The 21,268-nt window shown below is 38.6% G+C and overlaps 1 long non-coding RNA gene across 1 annotated transcript in view; it reads left to right on the forward strand.

Annotated features, from left to right (window-relative positions):
- LOC308668652 overlaps nt 1–20,732 on the forward strand; it is a 34,084-nt gene extending 13,352 nt beyond the window's left edge. Inside the window, exon 3 of the long non-coding RNA XR_014026564.1 lies at nt 20,672–20,732. This is a non-coding gene — a long non-coding RNA (uncharacterized lncRNA). The remainder of the gene's footprint in view (nt 1–20,671) is intronic.
- Nucleotides 20,733–21,268: the final 536 nt, after the last annotated feature.

Here is a 21,268-nt window from a genome sequence, read left to right on the forward strand (position 1 = left end):
CAGGGTTAAACTGTGGGGTCCTTGGTACTCTCTGAGCTTGGTGGTTTTTTGTAGACATTCCATTACCAAACTAGGTAACATCAGTGCATCGTGGTTACTGATGATGTTACCTAGTTTGGTAATGAAACATCTGCAAGAAAAACTCCAAGCTCAGAGAGCATTAAGGACCCAACATTAGAAAAAAAGCTATTGTCTGCAACTTTATCCCTCTGTGTTAAATTTCATGTCTTCTGAGAGGTTATGTAACGTAGGGAAAACTTAAGATGACTGTAATCAATTAAATCAAGTGTATATATAGACATATAAGGCCACTGTCTACTATCAGAATCATCCCACAGATTTGCAATGGGACATATTTTTCTTTTTGCACCTGGCATTCTCAAACTGCCCCCTCCCCTTGATTTATGGGAGATGCTTCCTCCCTGTTTTAGTGTTTTATTGCTTTAGTTCTCCCTTTTGGTTTCTGAAGGAAAACAAGGGCAGGATGTAACCTTAGCTCTATTGCCTATAAGTAACTTGAGATCCTTTACCTATGAATATGTATGCTTTCATCGTCTATTTATGCATTAGTCTCTCCCACCTTTCTGAGATATATAAATATGAGTGCATCCCTTTATTGGGTTGGAGGTCTCAATATTCTTTGGAGGGAGTCCAAATTAACACATTGCCGTAAGCCTTGATTATTTGCTTTGGATCCTGGGGTGATTCCGCAGGAAGTTTATTCTCATGATTTGGACACCAGCCCTATGTTAATACAAACTGAGAATGCAGTTGGTGTTTGAGCAGCTCCATTACAGTGTTGGCTCATACCCTGTGCCGCTAAAGACATTAGAACCTAAAAACATGTCTTCTCAAAGTCTAGATTTTACAAGGAATTGCGTTCCCAAATATTTATTTTATTTTATTTATTTTATTTTATTAAATTTATATACCGCCCTTTCCCGAAGGACTCAGGGCGGTTTACAGGGCATTTAAAACAACCAATACAAAAGTTAAAAACAAATTAAAAAAAATAATTAAATCATCCCTAGAATTAAAACCCCAGTTAAAAATTCTCAGCCTGGGCCGGAGAGCTCAAAGAGCCAGGTTTTCAGGTCCCGGCGAAATGTGCGGAGGTCGGGGGCAGTCCTAAGCTCCACGGGCAGCTGGTTCCAGAGGGCAGGCGCACCCACAGAGAAGGCCCTTCCCCTGGGTGTTATCCGCCGACAATCTTTTATCGGCGGCACCCTGAGAAGACCCTCCCTGTGGGAGCGCACTGGACGAGGGGAGCTTGATGCCGGCAGCAGGTGTTCCCTCAGATATCCCGGACCCAAGCCATTTCAACTTATGTTTGATAAGACTTCCTGGCCATTCAAATCACCAGCATTTAGAATTTTTTCCTGAAAGATAAGCACCCTGAAGTAACATTTATAGTTCTCTACCTATCAACAGTGTTATAATTCAATATCGTATAGCACGAATGTCCACAATGCATTCCTTCCAGTATCCCTACTGGCAAAGAGTTATCTTGCTCCCTCTGAGTATATCCCTCTACAGTAGAGAGAGTCTGAGACCCCAGGCTGAAGGTAGCTTCTGAAAGCTTTGGGTATGGGTCTCAAAAGTTATCCAGAAACTGCCAGAAAGTGGCATTTATTTAATGTTACAAAAGGAGAAAAGTACAGAGTTATAGTATGATTTTCTTAACTGCTCTATTACCTACATAAATTGTATAACTATATGTGGGTGTCTGTGTGTACACAAACATTTGCATACAGTTTATATTGTATAAAGTGTATGCATGTGTGTGTGTATGTATCAGTGTGTGTATATTCATACATACATACACACACAGACAGTGGCATGAAGTTTATATATATATGTTTATATATAAACTTCATGCCACTTTAAAGATAAATCAGAGGCAACTCTATTTTGTTTCAGACCTGGACCCACTTTCACTTCATTTTGGAAACACAACTCCTGATATTCCCCACAAAAGTTCAGCACAGTTCACAGGCAATGAAGAACATGCTAAGAAAACTTAGGTTGTGGGAAAGAATTCAGGATCTCTACGGTTGTACTTTTGCATTTCTAACCTAGATGGATTTGCAGCAATAGGCAGATGAAGCCTTTTGTTAGCATGGGACAAGATTTTGTGTAAATTATTGTACACCAAACTGCTCTAACAATGCAGCTACAAGACTGGTACCAACCTCTATGAGAAAACAAAGGGAGAAAGACACGTCCCCTTATTATTTTTGTTTTTATTACAGATTACAGGATGGTTCTTACTTTACGAACACATGTTGTGTAAATTCCGAGTCATTCAGATGGTTGGCGAATCAGTCAATCAAACAATAAAGCAAATAGATCGGCAACCCAGCCAGCTGTTCTGTTTGGTATAGTGTTTCTTGGCCTGAAACCAAGAAAACTTTGGGCCATCCCTTTTCTCTGAGCCCTAAGAAAAAAGTAATTGCAAACCCTTTCTAAAAATACTAGTAAGAAAATTGCAACGATGTGTTCAAGTAGTTATCAGAAGTAAAGGCTGACCTGAAGAGGAGGGAAGGATAAATTCCTATGAATGAGGCTGCAGCTTGGAAACCTTAGGCTCTTATTTTTCTAAAGAGACATTAGGGTTTGGCTTAATGGTTTTAGGCCCTTACTTAGATAAGTAATTTCTGTTTCCAGGTGCACAACTGACATTTCTGTTCTTTCCCACAGCCATTCCATGCTTTAAAATCCTTCTGTATCCCAAACAATTTGCAAACATTTGAATTTCTTAAAGAAATTCAGTGCTGTTCATTTTTGCATTAAACTCAAATCACGACACCATGAAACTACACCTCTTTGTTGTGATGCAAAAAACATTTACTTCAGAATATACTTCTTGTCATCATAGAAAGGAGCTTACCGGTAATTTTAAAATAGAATTATATAAAACAATCCATGTCCCTGGCTTGTCATAAATACTATCTTCTAAAAGTTTTTCCATTAGATTGAGTATTGCAATAGCTGTTGCTAATCTCTCTTAAGCGCTCCCATTGCTTCAAAAGGGACAATGTAGGATCAGCAGTTACAGCCATTCACCATTTAATATTTGATGCTACCAATCTATGATTATTCATGTTTCTGAATTCCTTTCCAAATCATGTGCTGTTTCGTCAAATTGGCATGGTGGTACAATTCCTTATGGGACACTTCAGTTAGTATTTTCCTTCCCCAGAGTCTATACATATAGCCGTATATAGGCATAAATCCATATGAACATATTAGTGCAAGGGTCTAGGTGTGATTTTACAGAAACTGTTATTAATTTTAATTTGGCACAACAGCTGTTTACTAACTGCTCGGTCATCTTTGCAGCTCACTGCATGTGTCTGTGCGTGCATGCCAGAACATGGTGGGTTAATTAAGCAGGCTGGTGCCATTGGCAGGGATGTTTTGAGTGTGAGTCATATACTTACCCTTGATTAGTAGGTTTCAGTGAAGGTGAGACTCCCAGTCCACCAATTTCATCTGAGCTAAGAGTAGCATAATTCTGTGGTCTTGGTAATTGACACTCCAATGAATTCATTGTGCTAAGACTGACCCTGTTACTAATTGCTTCTGCGGGCTATTTGGAGAAGAAACACGGGATTTGGGTATGAGGCTTTTCTATTTTTGAAAGATAGCAAAACAAGAAACCAAATTTGAATATATTTTCAAAAGAAAATATTTGATGCAGGAAAGATCTCAGGCCTTCCTAGTCTGCTAAAAAAAACTGGCTTGATCTGGCTTGATTTCTAGAAAGCTTGCATGGATCTCTGTATAAGAACAGAATATAAGCAATATATTATTATATATTATTATTATTACCATATGAAAGAGAATATATGAACCGATGATGCAGACAGATGCAATTAAACTCTCAAAACAACCTTTGATTCAATGATACAATTTCTTTTTTCCTGATCCTTCCTCCAAGGGGAATGCAGTAGCTACATTTTCATTCTGTTTTCTCAAAAGCTGACTTGCTCGCTTACTTTAAGCTACGTGTCTTGACTACCAGAAGTCTAACTACATCTCAGAACAGCAGAAGAAAGGCTGCAGTAGGTCATCTGACAGGAACCACATCTAGCTCCTTTTTTCAGGGCAGTATTTCTCAACCTCAACAACTTTGAGAGGTGTTGATTTCCAAAATTCCCCAGCCAGAATGGTTGTCTGGGAAATTCTGGAAATTGAAATCCCCACAACTTAAAGTTGCTAAGGTTGATAAACACTGCTTCAGATTATTTAGAGAAAGCATAATTTCCAGGGATGGATGTCACAGCCACGTGAGGCACAGATCATCAGTTCTGTCCTCCAATGTTTTCAGAATCATATCACTCCAATGAACTTCAAAGTAATAGAAAAATGCAAAAAGCAAAACAAGAAAGTTCCCTTTAAAACAGAACATTCCAAGCGAGGGACCCAAGAAAGAGGTTGATATGTTTAAGACTGCAAAGTCCAAACAGGTTTTTTTTTAAGGTATACTGTATGTTTACACAAATTTGCCAAGCAGCTTATCCTACCCCTGTGTATGATGCTTGCTTTCTATGCAGGTACAAAAATATTTTGTTTTAATCTGACAATAATTCAAAACCCTGGCGTGAATCTTTTTATACAATTACTGCAAACCATCTCAGTCATAACTGCATGCTGTCACACCTCTCAATAATAGATCACGTTTATTCCAAACATCTAGAAGGCAGTAGTAGACAGTGCTTGATTTGACTAACAAGGCAAGCTATTTTATAGCACTGGTTCTTAATGGAATAAGCATAATAGTTTGGTTTAAACAATCGTTGATTAAAAAATCAGGAAGCAGAGATTAAAACCTCTGCATAACATCAATTTTCTTCAGTGGAAGAGTGATAACACATGGAGTGTCCCATGAATCAGAATGCTATATGGAGCTTTTTATTTATGAACAATCAGAATCAATTTATACTTTTCTTAAAACATAGCAGAGGTTGAAATCTGATACTAGCGAACTAAAACAGTGAATGTGGATCTCCAAACAGATAAATGTGACCGTGTTATAAAAAGCTCAGTGAAGATATAGAGACACCCACTCAAAAATAATGAAAAGTGCAGATTCCACTAGGAATCAGTAACAAAAATGAAAATGAATTGCCAATTATCATGGATTGTCCAAGCACTGCTGAGATGAAGCTCTGATTTCTTTGTCAACCACCATAAAGAAGACCATTGGTTTTCACATCCAGCTTTGCTACTATCCCTTTGGAATAGGAAAGGCCCAACTTCAGCACAGGAAAATTTCCCAAATTAAAATCAATATTCACATAGGAAACAGATACTGTGAGCAAGTAGACTATATATATAGGCTATATAGAATAGATACCAAAGAGCAGCATTCTCTTACAGCATGAGGAAGTGGTTGAATCTGCAAAATACAGGGAAACTGCCCTATAACTAACAAAAGCTCAGTTCAGCCCACTTTTTTTTATCCTATAATGAGGAAAAGTGAGCAGCTACATATGAAAGCAAAGATACATGTTAGAATATTATTAAAATGGATTAGCAAGCCCCCTCTTCTTCCTCAAGTGAAATAGTAAAACTGATCTGTCAGAAGCTTGGAGAGGAATTAAAAGAGGGAGTAGAGATGATGGGTAGGAATGGCAACCAGGAAACAAAATCTTATCAGAAAGGGCAAATACTTGAAGATAATTATCTAAGGCGGAGGCTGTCTTTTGACAAGGGAAGGAGGCTGTCTGACAAGGGAAGGCGTGGGCATGTTTTCTGAAACTCCCCAAAGAAATCTTCAATCACACCCATTATTGATTACCTGGCTTTGCCCCCAAGCTAACGAATGACAAAGTGTGACAAATGTTATATAATGTCTTAAATAGTGCTGTAAGAAGTAGAAAAATACTGGTGGAGTTAGTAACAACTTGAACTGGTCTCACTCACTGACTTATGATGAGTGTGGTATTGTCAGAAACGATTATGTCATGGTTAAATACAAGTGTGAATGGGGGGCTTAAGTGTTGAGATCTTAAAATGAATGTTTCAGAATTGGAAAAGGTTTAGGAAAGCAGAACTAAAATCATCAAGGGACTGAAACAAATGTTGCTTTGCTGTTTTGAATTTAGAAATTACAAAGTAAATAAGGAGATACTGTAATCATGCTCAGAATTAAGCAGGGCAATATTAGATTTATGTACAGTTCAGACACAGTTACCTTGAAAATACAGTTCATTCTTAGAAATAGTATCATGAACATGATAATATACATTTTTCATACTTACATATAGTATTTATTTATTTGTTGGTTTGTATCCTGCCTTTATTGTTTTTACAAACAACTCCTAGGCGGCAAACATATCCAGCACACTCAAAGGTGCTTTTCTGAAAGGAAACTGTGAGTTCTAGTCCCATCGTAGCCATGAAAGCCAGCTGGGTGACCTTGGGCCAGTCACTGTCTCCTAGCCCAGGCTTATTGTTATGGGGAAAACAGGAGGAGGAAAGGGTGTTGGATATGTCTATGGAGATTCTTAATCATCACGGCCGGCCGTGGTTGTTCCAAAGGTGCTTTTCCAAAAGGCAACTGGCCTTACTGGTTTTTTTCTTTGAAAACATTTAGCTTCAGATCCAAGAAGCTTCTTCAGTTCTGGATGTAAACCAAAACATTTTCAAGGAAAAAAACCAAGAAAGTCCATTTGCCTTTTGGAAAAGCACCTTTGGAACAACCATGACTGTGATGATTAAGAATCTCCATAGACATATCCAACACACTTTCCTCCTCCTGTTTTCCCCATAACAATAAGTTGAGAGAGAGTGACTGGCTCAAGGTTGCCCAGCTGGCTTTCAAGGCTATGGTGGGACTAGAACTCAAGTTTCCAGTTTTCTAGTCTGCTGCCTTAACTACTAGACCAAACTGGCTGTGCTAAATAAACATTTCTAGCCCTTGGCATCTACTGGAATCATTGTTCTTGTCAATATAACCAAACAACTGATGCAGTGTCACTGCTCAAGCTCTGGCCCCTTTGTATATATATGCAACATCATGATGCAGGTACAAAAGGGGCGGGGCTTGCATGACCCTGGCATAGAACCTCTTTCTTTACTTGTCACCTTTCAGCCTTGCTGGTGCAAGTCTCTCTTCTAGTAAGGGAAATGTATACGACTCATTCCTTTCTAGGTGCCTCTTGGATGAGTCCAAGGAATTGCTTGCTGTGTTTATTACTATGCAGTGCTAAAACAGGCTTTTCCAATTTGGTGCCCTCCAGATGTATTAGAGAGCCAGTACAGTATAGTAAAGATGGTCCTCGACATACAACCGTAAGTCAGCCTTACGACCTTTTCTTGCATTGGTTGTTAAGCGAATACAGCAATCATTAAACAATTGCCATGGTTGTAAAGCACACCCATTGTTCGCTATGGGCCAGTTTTTGCTTGAAACCAGAAGTAACAGTGCAAATTGCAGTAAGATGACAGTGGGAACTTGCTATAAATGCAGTCATGCGGTCTGTCTCTTTGAACTTTGTAACTAGGTCATAAGTGGCTTTTGGGGGTTCCATTGTAACTGAATGGTTGATAAATGATTGATTGTAAGTTGAGGACTACCTGTAGCTTAGATTTTGAATATGGGCCTGGGAGACACAATTTTTAGTTCCCACTCAATCATGGAACTCACCAAGTATCTGTGGACCAATCACTCTTAGTTTATCTCACAGGTTGTTGTTGTGGAAATAAGGTTAGGGGAAAAGTCCTTCCTACTAGGCATGCTGCCTTGAATTCCAAAAGTAAAGGTTAAATATAAGTGTGATTCATTAATAATTAGAATGTCCAGATGTTGAAGGACATGCTATTGGGAATTCTTAGAACCAAAACCCCTCCCTACAAGTACAAAACAAGCAAATGAAAATGAAAAGAGAAATCAATCATGAAAACTCAGAACACGGCAAAGCCTCCTTAATTATCAACTGGAGCCTCAAGTCTGAAGTCTGGAAAGTTTCACGGGTATAGGTAGTATTTCTTGTTGTAAATGATTCAGTGCTTAAAGCCAAATATTTTATGTTGGCCTTTTTTAATTAAATGGGTGGCAATCTATGCCCTGCCTTTTCTGTCTATACATTTGCAAAGACATGTGCCAGGGTACAATTCTGCGAATTGCTGTATTTCACTTTTGTATGATAGCGAGAACATATGCATAAGATAGATAAGACCAAATATTAAGGTATTTTGCAACATTCAAATGATGAGAATGAGAGCAAGATCTTGTAGGACAAGCCCTGCAACTCCATATAGGCAGTACAGTTGGTTTGTAATACATACAGTACAATGAGTCCCTTGGTGCCCACAAGAGATCTAAGTCCAGACCACCTTGAATTCCATTGTCTCTTATCTACCGCCAATTTGCTTTGACCATTGGTAGCTCATATTCTGGTAGAGAGCTTAAGCTTGCAATAAACCTTACTCATTTGAACTGCCTGGATTTTCTGATTTCCCTGGTGCCGATAACAGGTTGCGCAAAGCATGGAAACTATGTGTTGCCCTATATATGTGAAATAGCTCTACATCAGGGGTGTCAAACTTCCTAAGGCCATATGGATGAGATGCAATAGTAGTAAAGTTGGACACTGCTTTCCCCAAAGCAAACAAAGCAAAACAAGGCATGGGGGGAGGGGGCCCAGAATTGGAACTTAAGATGGTCTGAGTCATAACTTCGTTTCTGCTACATTAAAGGTAAAGGTTCTCCCGCACATGCGTGCTAGTCGTTTCCGACTCTAGGGGCCGGTGCTCATCTCCGTTTCAAAGCCGAAGAGCCAGCGCTTGTCCAAGGACGTCTCCGTGGTCATGTGGCCAGCATGACTAGACACCAAAGGCGCACGGAATGCTGTTACCTTCCCAGCGTAGTGGTCCCTATTTTTCTACTTGCATTTTTTACGTGCTTTCGAACTGCTAGGTTGGCAGAAGCTGGGACGAGTAACAGGCGCTCACTCTGTTACGCGGCACTCGGGATTCGACCTGCCAAATCTGCTACATTAATTCTGCTTTTATATCCACTTGAGCTGACTAGGCAACTTTCTGCTTTTACTGTACAACCTTCAGTATAAACTCTTGCCAGTTCCCAGATTCCTTTCTTTTGCTTCCTCCACCCCTGAAAATGAGTTAATTGGACCTTTTCTGTAGTTGTGCTCCAACCCTCTCTGGAAATTCACTTTGTGCTAAATTTATTTGATAAATAATGAATTTGGCTAAGATCTGTTCTGGTGAGTAGACATCATCCTTTCATCTTTATGCTAAAGCCCAGTTTATTTTTGCAGATCCTTAGATCAATATTTCTTGATTTTCTTGTTTTTCTTTTTGCTATGTTGCTATTCTTGTGCCTTAAAGTATTCTTGTTTGGTTTGGTTTCAACTTTCCTGTTGAAGGCTTGAGGACCTCAAAAATGAAGGAAATTTCAGAATGAAGGAAATTACAGGTTTAATAATGAAGTGCTGCTTGAAATGATGTCTGTTGGTCCTGCATTTTATATGTTTTACACGCTGTATGAAGATGGTTTATATTTTAAAAAACATAAACCTTTGACTCCTGGTAGCACCCAAAAATTCCTACATATTTCTCCCAGCCATAAATGCCCTTATTTAGACAACAGAAAGCTCCACTTCACTGTTCTTTTACCGTTTTAGCTGTAATAGCATCAAGTATGAACCTGTGGGAGGAAGATAAACCTGTGATCCCCTAGGGCAGGGGTGGGGAACCTTGGCTCTTTTATGACTAGTGGACTTCAGGCCATCATTAGATGGCAGTAAGGAATTAGCATATCTCTTTGTTGCCATCTAGTGGTCACATGAATTTCTGAAGCCTGCATATCGCACCAAATTACCTTTCATCCGTTACCTATGCTAACTGGAGGTGCTGCTATGTACTTCTGGATGCTTGTATGTTTTTTATCCTTGAAAAATGTTAGATACAAGGCTCATCCATTCCTGTAGAGCAGGGGTCCCCAACCCCTGGTCCGTGGACCAGTACTGGTCCATGGCATGCCGGCAACCGGTCCGCACAAACAAACAAAGCCCCATCCATGGGATGCAGGCAGCACACAAAACCACGCACTTTCTGGTCCGCGGAAAAAACTCCCCACGGAACTGGTCCCTGGTGCCCAAAAGGTTGGGGACCTCTGCTGTAGAGCGCAGAGGATTCAGAAGCAGCACAATAAACAAGGGCAGGAGGGGACTAAAATGCTTTATTGTAGTTACTGTCTTCCATCCCCCACTCCAACATTTTTAAAGTGGGAAAAAGTCTTTTATCTTGGCCAGTATGAATCTTTGACTTTGTCAATTCTTCTCTGAGGTATTTTACCTTCCAAACTCCAAGGACTGTTCTCAACATACTCGGGCAACCTTTTGTCCCTTCACACATCTCTCTGAATACACATCTCTAAACTTAAACCAGCTGTTTGGCCTGAGCAGAAAACAAGCTTTGTGGAGAAATATCACTTCTGAGGAGAGCAGTAATTGGCCCAAATCATTTTACTGCCACAGCCAAACTGAGTTCCCAGTGGCTATGTGTGGCTGTGTAGAATCAGAATGTGAGTGTTTGTGTTTTCCTTAGGCAACCATGTAATTTAAGATGATCCATCATGACACAAGTCAAAGGATTACAAAGCAATTTCTGAGGCTATGCCACACATAAAGACAGCAGCTGTGGCCACCATGAAGGCATGCTCTCAGTACATGTCTTTGTGCCCTCAGCAAGAGAGCAGCAGCTTTAATACATTCTTTTCCAAGAGCAAACTGCAGTCAAGCATATGGGTTTGTTTACAGCTTGGGCATTCAAGAAAAAAGAAGTCTGCCTATACTTTTTCCACTCCGTATTGCAAGCTTTGCAAAATCATCCAATGCCGACTGAGCATAAGGGATTTAGTCCCCCACATCTGGAGAGCACCAAACTGAAGTAAGCTGCTCATGGGTTTGCTTGCACAAGATGATTTTTCTCCTTCAGGCTTTTGTACTCATTAAGAAGAATAAATTCACACATTGCTTAATGATAGTCAAAGAAAGCAATCTTTTGACATCTGAAATCCATTGCTTATATGCATTTGCTGAGTTTAGAAGTACAGCTAATGCATGGACCTGACTGTTATTAGTTGAATATTAGTTAGTGATCTCAGGCTGGACCTCTCCCACACATGCCTCATATAACCATGAGAAGCTCTGGTTTTCTTTTCAGGCTAATATATCTGACATGTTTGGATTTATCTTCGGAATTCTTGCTTGTAATTTGCTTGTTCCAACAAAAAAAAGATGACAAATGTAAGTATTATGGGTATCTACCTAAAAGTAATATGCTTCTCAGAAAGACTTTTACAGAATTCTCTTTAGCAACATTGACTGAAATAAAAGGATGAGGTTACAAGAATCCCAGCACTAGAATTTCTTCTATTTAGAACCAATATAACCCCTTTACCACATAAAGCTAAAGACCCTCTGACTTTCTAACAGTTTTTCAGTGATCTGAAGTGGTAGTGGGGTCTGTTTACTGACAAGAGAAAAGCTTGCAGCTGCTTATTTATATAATAGTCGCCTGAAACTTCATTAGACTGGGAATAAGTATTAGAGCAAGCAATAGCTGATCTCCCCAGAAGACAACACGGGAGAGAATTTAGGACACATGCTAAATCTTGCTGCAGCTTGTTCTCCTAATGCTGTAATGGGCAGGCTTAGAGGTCAGAGGTTCACTGACCACTGCAGATTGTGCTTTCCAGGACTTGACAATATTTCAAGTATGGCCAGGTTAATTGGAAGACTGCTTCCTTCAGTAAATGACCCTACTGTTTAAATACTGTAAAGTTTAGCTTCATAGAGACGCATGCAAAATAATATATTCCAAGGAAGGGTGACCACTCAGAACATTAAACTCTTCTGATAGTCAAAATACAATCATCAGGGGTTTTTTTCCTTTATCGATAAGATTTCTGTTGCTTGAAGATGGAGCATCTTGGTTTATTTTTCTTCTTCTTTTATACCTAACACTTCCTGCCTGGAAGGAAATATGCTGTCTGGGTGGCTTTTGTTTTCTTTGTTTAAACAGCAGAACTCAACAGAAATAATCAGAGCATGCTGGTCAAAGAAGCTGGGAAAAGGGCTTGGCTCCTGATAAGCTCTACTGTGGTTAACAATCAAAACCCTGGAGGGTGTTGAAAGGGTCCCCTCGCTCTCTCCATTTTCTGAAAAGTAGCTGAACAATAAGGCTGAACATCTGTAGGATTCAGCCAGGCTTCTCAGGGTAGAAAAAGGGGTCCAAGGTCAGAGTAGGAGATTCAACCCAACCCCCAGCCCAGCCCTGGTGCCCCTCAATGAAACTTCCACAGCTATTTTTGTTCTAGAACTGGAGCCCAATGCTTATGATACCTATCAATGACATAAACTGGAAGGTTTATATATACTTATTAGCTAATTTCATAATCATTCACTGACATATATAATATAAACTTTAGCTTCTATTCTAAGCAATGGGAGAGAAAATATATTTGGAAAGTCAAAAATAAAAAATTCTGGCAGAGTTTAACATAATGTAGTTTCCTGGCCTTTGGAAAGTTGCAGTGTAGAAGGATTTACTGTACTGAGTGGCAATTTGGTACACTCTTATGGGTAAACTCTAGTCATCCAAGTGTCACAGAACATATTGCAAAACAACCAGAATGAATAGGAAACCCTCACTGTAGAACAGACATGTCAAACTCGCAGACACTACAGAGTAAACATGACATCGTGCAACGTATCGGAGCTTTTTCCCTATTGCCGGCAAGGGGGTAGGTGCGGTTTCCTGGTGACACGTCTGGCCCACAGGCCAGCTGTGTAGAATTCCTAATAAGAAACACAGAGCAGGAGACCTGAGACTTAGCCAAATCCCTCATCTCTGTTAAATCATTTTAATCTGACCAGATAAGCAGTAGAAATAGCCTGCACCGAGAACAGTTTAATTAAAAAAAAAGGTAGAATAGAAATCCGTGATATGCTATCATTTTTATTTATTGTCCTCTGAGGTTTTTTAAATGTTATTTTAACAGCTTTCCTTTCTGTAATGTGACTGGAGAAAAACAGAACCAAGCAATTTCAGCAAAGAAATGAACAAACAGCATTGGTGTGAGAGCAAATTTAGTGTGGTGATATGAGTTCTAGTCTGGATCCCACAAGTGGTGGTGGGGAGGGAAGGCTTAAGAGGTGAAGAAGAGGTCCTCTCTAAATTGTTACTCAGGAATTGCATTGTCATTCCAGTGACATTCAGGGCTGTTTCCAGTTGCCTTAGTTCCTTTTCTCAGCGGCCTGAAACTGAACTGTGTTTGCATTTTCATTTTCTCAAACACAGCTAGCTGAACTTTGACATGACTAAAAGGGCAGATTCTAAATGAGTCAGGCTGCTGCATGAACAGTACCCAAAGCCAGGTCCCTCCGGCAGATAAACTTACTGCTAAATCACTACTGTATGCAAACCTGTTGATACAGAAAGGCCGCTGTGTTCCCACCCTGGGAGTCAAACCTCATTCTGAAGTTATTTTCAGAGATTAGTGATCGGAACCAGAGGCCACTTGAAAGGTGGCCTGACTCCTTGTTTGGTTTCATTTTAAGACAAGAGAATAGGTTTCTGGCTCTGGGCTGCAAAAGCTAGATGGTGACTAGGTGACAGATAAGAATCTACTGTATCTCTTTACTGCCATCTAGTGGTTGTCTGGATTTTTGCAGCCCTGGAGAGATTGACAATGGCCTCAGGGACTTGTCTCCAGAACTGGTAGCAACTATGGTCACTGTCCCGAAACAGCTGAGAAATCAATGGTAACTGCCAAGTCACCTTCTCTCTTCCTTTGACAATCCAGCAACCTGATTTAAATTCCTGCCCAAAGGCAAAGGACAGGCAATTGGGTTGATAGGCAAACAAATGCTGACAGTTGAAAAAAATGGCAGGTAGTCCTTGACTTATGACCATAACTGAGCCCAATGTTTCAGTTGTTAAGCGAGACATTTGTTAAATGAGTTTTGTCCCATTGTATGACCTTTCTTGCCGGAGTTGTTAAGTGTTAACTTCAAACAGTCACTAAAGGATGATTGTAAATCTAGGACTACCTGTACCAGACTTTCATGGAAGGTTTTTAGAATTTCAAGTTGGAAACTTATCCATATTTAGAAATTCCCCAATTTCTGGAAGCTCAGCAACTAATTGCTAACTAATTGGTACACAGTTCTGGGATGACAGCGATGACAATGTCCATGTGAAAAGATTTACACTAGATGCCAATTGCCAATTTGAGATGTTATTTTTAAGGCCTAAAAGCACTTGTCTTTCTAAAAGACTGTTGCTACTATAAATAAATGTACAGGTATTGAAGAAGAAATGGCCTTTCTCCTCTTCCTTTTCACCTTCTTTTTCTTTGGCTTCATTTTTCAATACTGGCAGCTGATGTGATAGTATTGAGACAGTTTTGACATGAGCCACCCAAGGGAAAGGAATGTTAATGGTACAGACATCAAAGAAACTGTTGGCTATATCAGAATAGAATACTACTGAAGGAATAGTATAACAAAGAACATCACCCCTATAGTGTAATTGCCAGAATTTATATTTAATTTAGATAGAATTTAATACTCCATACTTTATGACATTTGGGTTGGAGAATGATTTAGCTCTTCCCTCTCATATTGACTTTTCTCCTTTCACTGGTCTCACATCACCATTTTTCCAGGCCCCGCTGGCTTCATTTTCCCTGTCCATTCCAAACACTAGTTTACAGATAGCTCTTGACTTATGACCATAACGGAGCCCACAATTTTGATTATATATTGCGACAACTATAAAATGGATCACCACATGATCATGCCTGACTTTATGAGCTTTTTTGCATAAGTTTTTTAAGTGAATGCTGCAGCATTAAGGGAACACCGTGTTTATTAAGTGACTCCATTATTTGCTACAGGCATTTTTTTTTGCTGGAAACTGTCATAAATCATAATCATGTGGCCAATGGACATTACAAATGGAGATAGATGCAGGCCAGTTGCCAAGTTCCCAAAATACTATCAAGGACTGGGAGGGGAGGGAGCGGATACTGGAACTTTGAACCTAGGTCATAACTTCCCTTTTTTAGGATCTGTTTTAACTTCAAATGATCACTAAGTGTCCAGTCCTAAGTCAAGGACTGACTCATTTTTCAATTCTGGTAAACTTTACTTCCCCTCTCCCAATATTGAGGGTAAAGCTTCATCCTCTTCCCAATATCAATTCCTGGCAAAGCATCAAAAACTGAAGAATACCTTTTTGTGTTTTCTATTAACATTTTGCACACCCAACATACTGTTTCTTAGCTACGCAGCTTTTAAATTTAAATAACTATATTTCTTTTCATTACAAAGAATTCATAACCTGGAATAAGTGGTTCATATATTACTACAAATGGTCAAAGTACAAAAGATGTCCACCATCTTCTAATGCCTATGAATGTCGCTATGAATGGATACGTCATAAGCGAATGTGCCAATTGCTAAGTATAGAATGCCAAGATTTGTTAATGCAGCAAGACTGGGAAAGCTGTATTGCTATTCTGGTATACCTTTTGACCTTTCCTGCTGTTTTTGATTTTAATATAAAGAGGTTTACCATAATTTATATTTTAAAATGTTTAATTAAAAAATCATTGAAGCAATGTTCTAAAATATGGTAACACAAATAATAAACAGATTAAAGAACATGAGTTTTATTGAAAATGATTTCTAGAATTTATTTTGAAGTCCTTCCTTCCATCTTGGAATAAAGCAGTGCAAAGATCTAAAGGAATAGACAATCTATGGCTCATGGCTCCAGGATTTCCCAGAATGTAGTGCCAAAATGCAGTGGCAAATCACTCAATAATAGTGTTGTAATTTTCCATTAATTTTTGGTAAGAGTGAAGATCAAGAAAATCAAGTAAGGCAGGTATGCTAAACTTAGGCTTAAGGCTTATTAAAAAAAACTCCTCATAAACTTACAGAACAGAGAATATAAGCCAAACACCCCAGCTGTCTCTTCTTATGACATGATTATGTTTTTGCCACATTCTTGATGGTGGTAGATTTTAAAAGTACGGTTTTCAACCACAGAAAGGTTCCACCCTTTAACTAAATGTACTAAATACAATTCCAAAATTGCTTGGGAAAATGAAAAAAGGATCTTGTTTGTATTAAGACTATAAAGAAAGTGCAGGTGAGATTTTTTGGGAAAGTGCCAATATCATGTAACGTAAATTCTGTTTTCTGACTATCTGCTTTGTGGTAGTTTCATGGAAATACTGGGAAAAGGCCAGTTGTATGTTCTGTGCCTATATGCAAAGACAGTGATCTTTATGCAAGATGACATTGGTGAATATTAAGTAGAGATCCATGTCAGGAAAAAAAGAACACCTAGGCAGAAACTTTAGCACTGGCCCCATCTGGTGATCTACAGATGAACTTGTTTTGGACAGTGAAGTGCCCCAGTTCTTTACACCAAATATCATTATTTCCCAGAAAAAGCCTTCAGTTTATACTGCCTGTGGGAAGGAAATCAAGTTCCCCCTTCACACATTCTTCCTTCTGTAATTCAGAATCATCAATTAGAATAGGGTCTAGACAAATATCAAAGTGCAACAAGAATCATCTAATGTAATACGGTGCAACATTCCTCTTTATCTAAAATCCCAAACCAAGATCTCTTTGACCCTGAAATCTCCTTGATCAAAGAAAATGCCTAAGATCCCTTTGACCCTGAGATCTCTTTGATTAAAAAAAGGCTTCCCCCCCCTTTAAAAAATCACCTTGCTATCAAATGCTAAACCACAGGTGTGCAGAGTATCTGAACCATGTGAGTAATTGGCTACTGTAAATACATTTTCTTATAATTCTTCTTATAATTGGGAGTGATCTGGAATTCCTACATAAAGAGAATTTGGAAAAGATTTAGGGGTGGCCACTTAATAAACTTTACTTCAAACAACTGTCTGCGTTTTTCCAACCCAGTTTGGAATGGATCTAATTTTCCTTCCAATATTGCCTATTCCTTAAAATAATTCACATCTATTAGTGTGCACTTTTATAAATGTAGTATGCACTTTTATAAATGTATTTAGGTATTTACTATCTTTAGGAGTAAAATCTCAGAGAAAAATACTGACAGCTTGCTTTCTGCAGAGACCCCTACAACTTATAGCTATCCAAGTATGCTGAATTAATTCTCATTTTCCTTCAATTTAGGCTTTTGTTTTGTTAAAAACCCCATTATCTTCTGAATAATCTAAGGGACAGATGATGGACCATAGGAGGAAATGCCGGGTTACTCGTGCTATTTTTTTTCTTTTGCCAATCTTTATCTTTTCTTGGATGCTGTGAGAAAAGCAAACTGTTCTTGACAAATATCTCAATGCTGTAAAGTATTTGAAATTGTCTGAGAGTTAGTCTGGGGAGAAATTCACAATAATAAATTATTTACAACAATTCTATTTTATTGTAAAGCGAAATTTAACCACTTGTGTTTCCTGTTTGATCTACCTGATAAGGCTGACACTGGGAATTAAGGTATCAGAAATGTAATCTTATAAAATTAAACTTCATATTTTTCTTTGCCCTTATTGGACAACATACCAGAAGTTGCCAAAAGACTTGAAGTAACATAGGTGTATGACATTTATAAATGCTAAGTTGGCATTGAATGGTTTATCAAAGATGCTGAGCTATCACAGAGGAATAAAGTTCTTTTTAAACCTTGTATAAACCAGGACATCTGTACATCTGGTTCATTTCCTCTTTTGTTTCAAAGCAATCACAGTTTTATAACTAGTTCTATCATTTTAGCAATTGCCTGAGAACTTTTAACAGTATGGCACCTTCAGGAAGGTTTCAGCTTCCTGTCACACTTTACAGATTAGCTGGGCCAACCATCAATAGACTCCTGACATAGCCAATCACAGAAATATAAAAGTTACACTAGCTTATTCTCCATTTGCTGCAACTGAGACAATGAGTAACGCTCAAGCGATTGTCGATATCTGAATTGCATATGTCTGTAACAAATCATTCATGCAGTTCAAGTGTTTTAATTAATCATATTAATCAATGTGAGATATTTTGTGGGATTCCTGAAATCTTCTAATGTGTTGAGCCAATTAATGGTGAGGGTTAGGCCCTTGCACAAGACTGCAATTGTAGCTCAAAAAGAAACCCCCTTTTGTGATATAAAATACATAGTTTATACATCTTTCTTGACTACCTTCAAAACTATTCACTTGGAAATGAACTTTATTTGAAAATACTGCAAATAATCCTGAGTTTTTGTTTGAAAGGCAAAGGACAGGAGCACTCCAACTTGCCCCAAGATTTACACGTCCTTTACTTAAGATTTTCCTGTTGTCTTTGAAGCAGTTGCAGGTTTTTTTGTAAGGTTAATTTTTTTACAAGCTAACTCTAAAGTTATATTTCTGACCCCTCTCTTCAGTCTCTATTTATCATTTAGATCAGGAAGACCCAGATTAAAAAAAGGTTTGTGATTCAACTATTGTGAGCTGCAGCAGTACAGAGCAACTAAAGAGATAGTAGGTCACCTCCTTTAGGGAAGATAAGCATCTCAATCACTTAAAACTTGGCAAGTTCAGTGACATTTCTCTCACATACCTTTAAGATAGCTAGGAATCTTCACTGGGCCACTGGTTCTTCATAATTCTCTTATTATTTTATGAAAAATACACATAGATTCCACAGTATTAACTCTCTACTTTGGCATCTTAATTATGAAAGAGAGAAAAGAGGCTAAGAAAGGATATACTGTAAACCAGGGGTGTAAAACTGGCAGCCTGTGAGCCAGATCCGTCACACGCAGGCCATACCCACCCCAACACCGCAAAGGCAAAAAATGTCGCGATGCGTCACGATACATTAAGTGATGCAATCGAGTTTGACACCCGTGCTGTAAGCAAAATGACCTTCTCAATTTTGACCTCCATTGCTGAAATTTTCTTCCTTATTCTTGGCCGAAAATAAACTAATTCAAATGTTGGCATACAACATGCAATGGCAGCCATTGCTGCAGATCAGTTTGGGTAGTCCCTATGTCTGAAAAATTCCATTTAGAGGCACCTGCAGGACTAGAGGCTTTTCCCAAAATGGTAAAAGCAATCTTACGATGCAACTGGACTGTGAAATCTTTTGTCCAGGTCCCTCCTTAAGGGTCCTCTCATAACTTAAGTAACACCAGCTGCCTGCAATTACTGTAGTGCAGGTTCGCATCCCACCAGGCTCAAGGTTGACTCAGCCTTCTATCCTTCCGAGGTAGGTAAAATGAGGACCCAGATTGTTGGGGGCAATAAGCTGACTTTGTAATAATGCCGCTTGGGGGGGGGGGTGCGAAAGCCCTAATAAGCAGGCATATACATAGAATGAAGGCTATTGCTAAGCACATTGATTTGTGCTTTAAATTGTAAGCCGCCCTGAGTCTTCGGAGAAGGGCGGGATATAAATGGGATTTTAAAAAAAACTTCCCCAATCATTGTAGACATGGGACACGGTGGCTCAGTGGTTAAGTTGCTGAGTGTTAAGACTATTATAGGTATATAGCTTGGCAGTTTGAGATTCAAGTGCCACCAGATGAAGTGAGCTCCCATTACTTGTTGCAGCTCCTGCTAATCTAGCAGTTCAAAAACATGTAAATTCAAGTAGATGAATAGGTACTGCATATAGGTATGCAGGAAGGTAATAGTATTCCATGCTTCACCATATGCTCTGTGATATCATCTGGCTGCATGACTATGAAATATCTCCAGATAATGCTGGCTCTTGGCTTAAGAAACGGAGATGAGGACTGCCCCCTAAAGTCAGTCATGTAAAACCTGCAGGGACACCATTTTTACCATTGCACACATTGTGCCCCTAGCTTTCCTGACCCCTTCCCCTGAAATGAGCCCAGTGGTTTTTGTTAAAAATTTATTTATAAAAGAAACCTATATTTCCACAATTAAGTTGTTAGAAATCCTAAATTCCTGGCTTCCCACTGTTTCATCATCAGATATCAAGCAACAGTGATAATTTTTTTTAAAGCTTTGATATGCAACTGGAAAATTTTTACAGTCATCGATTCTCTTAAGAAATATGAAGATTATTGCACTTAAAGTGGAAATATTTCTGATAGTTGCCTATTTTAAACTAGTCTAATTCTTTATAAAATAAACTGACCACTGCATGCTTATTTACCAAAGGAATCAAGCCTGTCAATTTCCAGTGAACAAGTTCAAAGGTCTTTATATGTATACAAGAACATTTTTTATAAGAGGAAATGTCTGGTTCCATATATGGGAGAATTTCTGAAAATGTTAAGGCTGAAGGCTAGACTGGGAAGTTAAGTTGCATCATGTTCTGTGGTGCTGCAGGAGAACTGCTTAATTCTTTTCAACTTGTCACCAAGATGAAAGTCAACTCAAGGGAATCGTTACCTTTTTATTCTATTTTGGTGGAAAAATTATTTATGAGCGTGATGTAATGAAATGGCTATCTAGCTAATAAAGCTGAAAATTCAGTCAGATAGTTTAATGGTTTTCTGGAACAGAGTTTCATTTCTGATATAAGGTTTATATATTTACTTGCATTTTGTATGAAAATGAAATATTTTTACAAATCACAAAACAACTGTTCTTCATTCTCTTGCCACTTTATAGTTTTCTTTGGAGAATGAAGAGAGAAAAGACAGACACACAGAGCATGTCCCTTCAAATGGCTAATAAACATTTCAGAAGGTTAGAAATTTGTCTACTTTGGAGGACATTCACTTCACTTGAGAAGGCATAATGAAGCTGATTTGTTATTGGATCAGACAAATCCCCTGTAATTCAAATGATTCTATCATTTTCCATCCACGTTCTATCTGAGTCTGTCTGGACTACAAAAGATAAAACTACTGATCCTTTGCACATAGTACTAATCACATGGTAATTTTATTTGTATCCCACACTTTATCTGATTACTCAAGGTAGGACCTCACGGGGGTTGTTTTATCCGCATCACAATCCTAATAGGTAGTTGCAGAGAGAGAATGCAAATTTGAATCCATGATCCAAATCGACACCTTAGCTTATAAACTGCATTCTACAGCACATAATTTATTCTTATTTTAGAACTATTTTAAGCTCGTCCCTAATTTTAAAAATGAGAAAAAAATATGAAAACACTCTAAAAATCAATGTTCATCAATGCTTTCAATATATGAAAAAAATTGTGCATGCACGCACAGAGCTTCACATATATTTCCGCACTAC

The sequence above is a fragment of the Vipera berus genome (genome assembly GCF_964194415.1).
Source record: "Vipera berus genome assembly, chromosome: 5".
NCBI lineage: Eukaryota > Metazoa > Chordata > Lepidosauria > Squamata > Viperidae > Vipera > Vipera berus.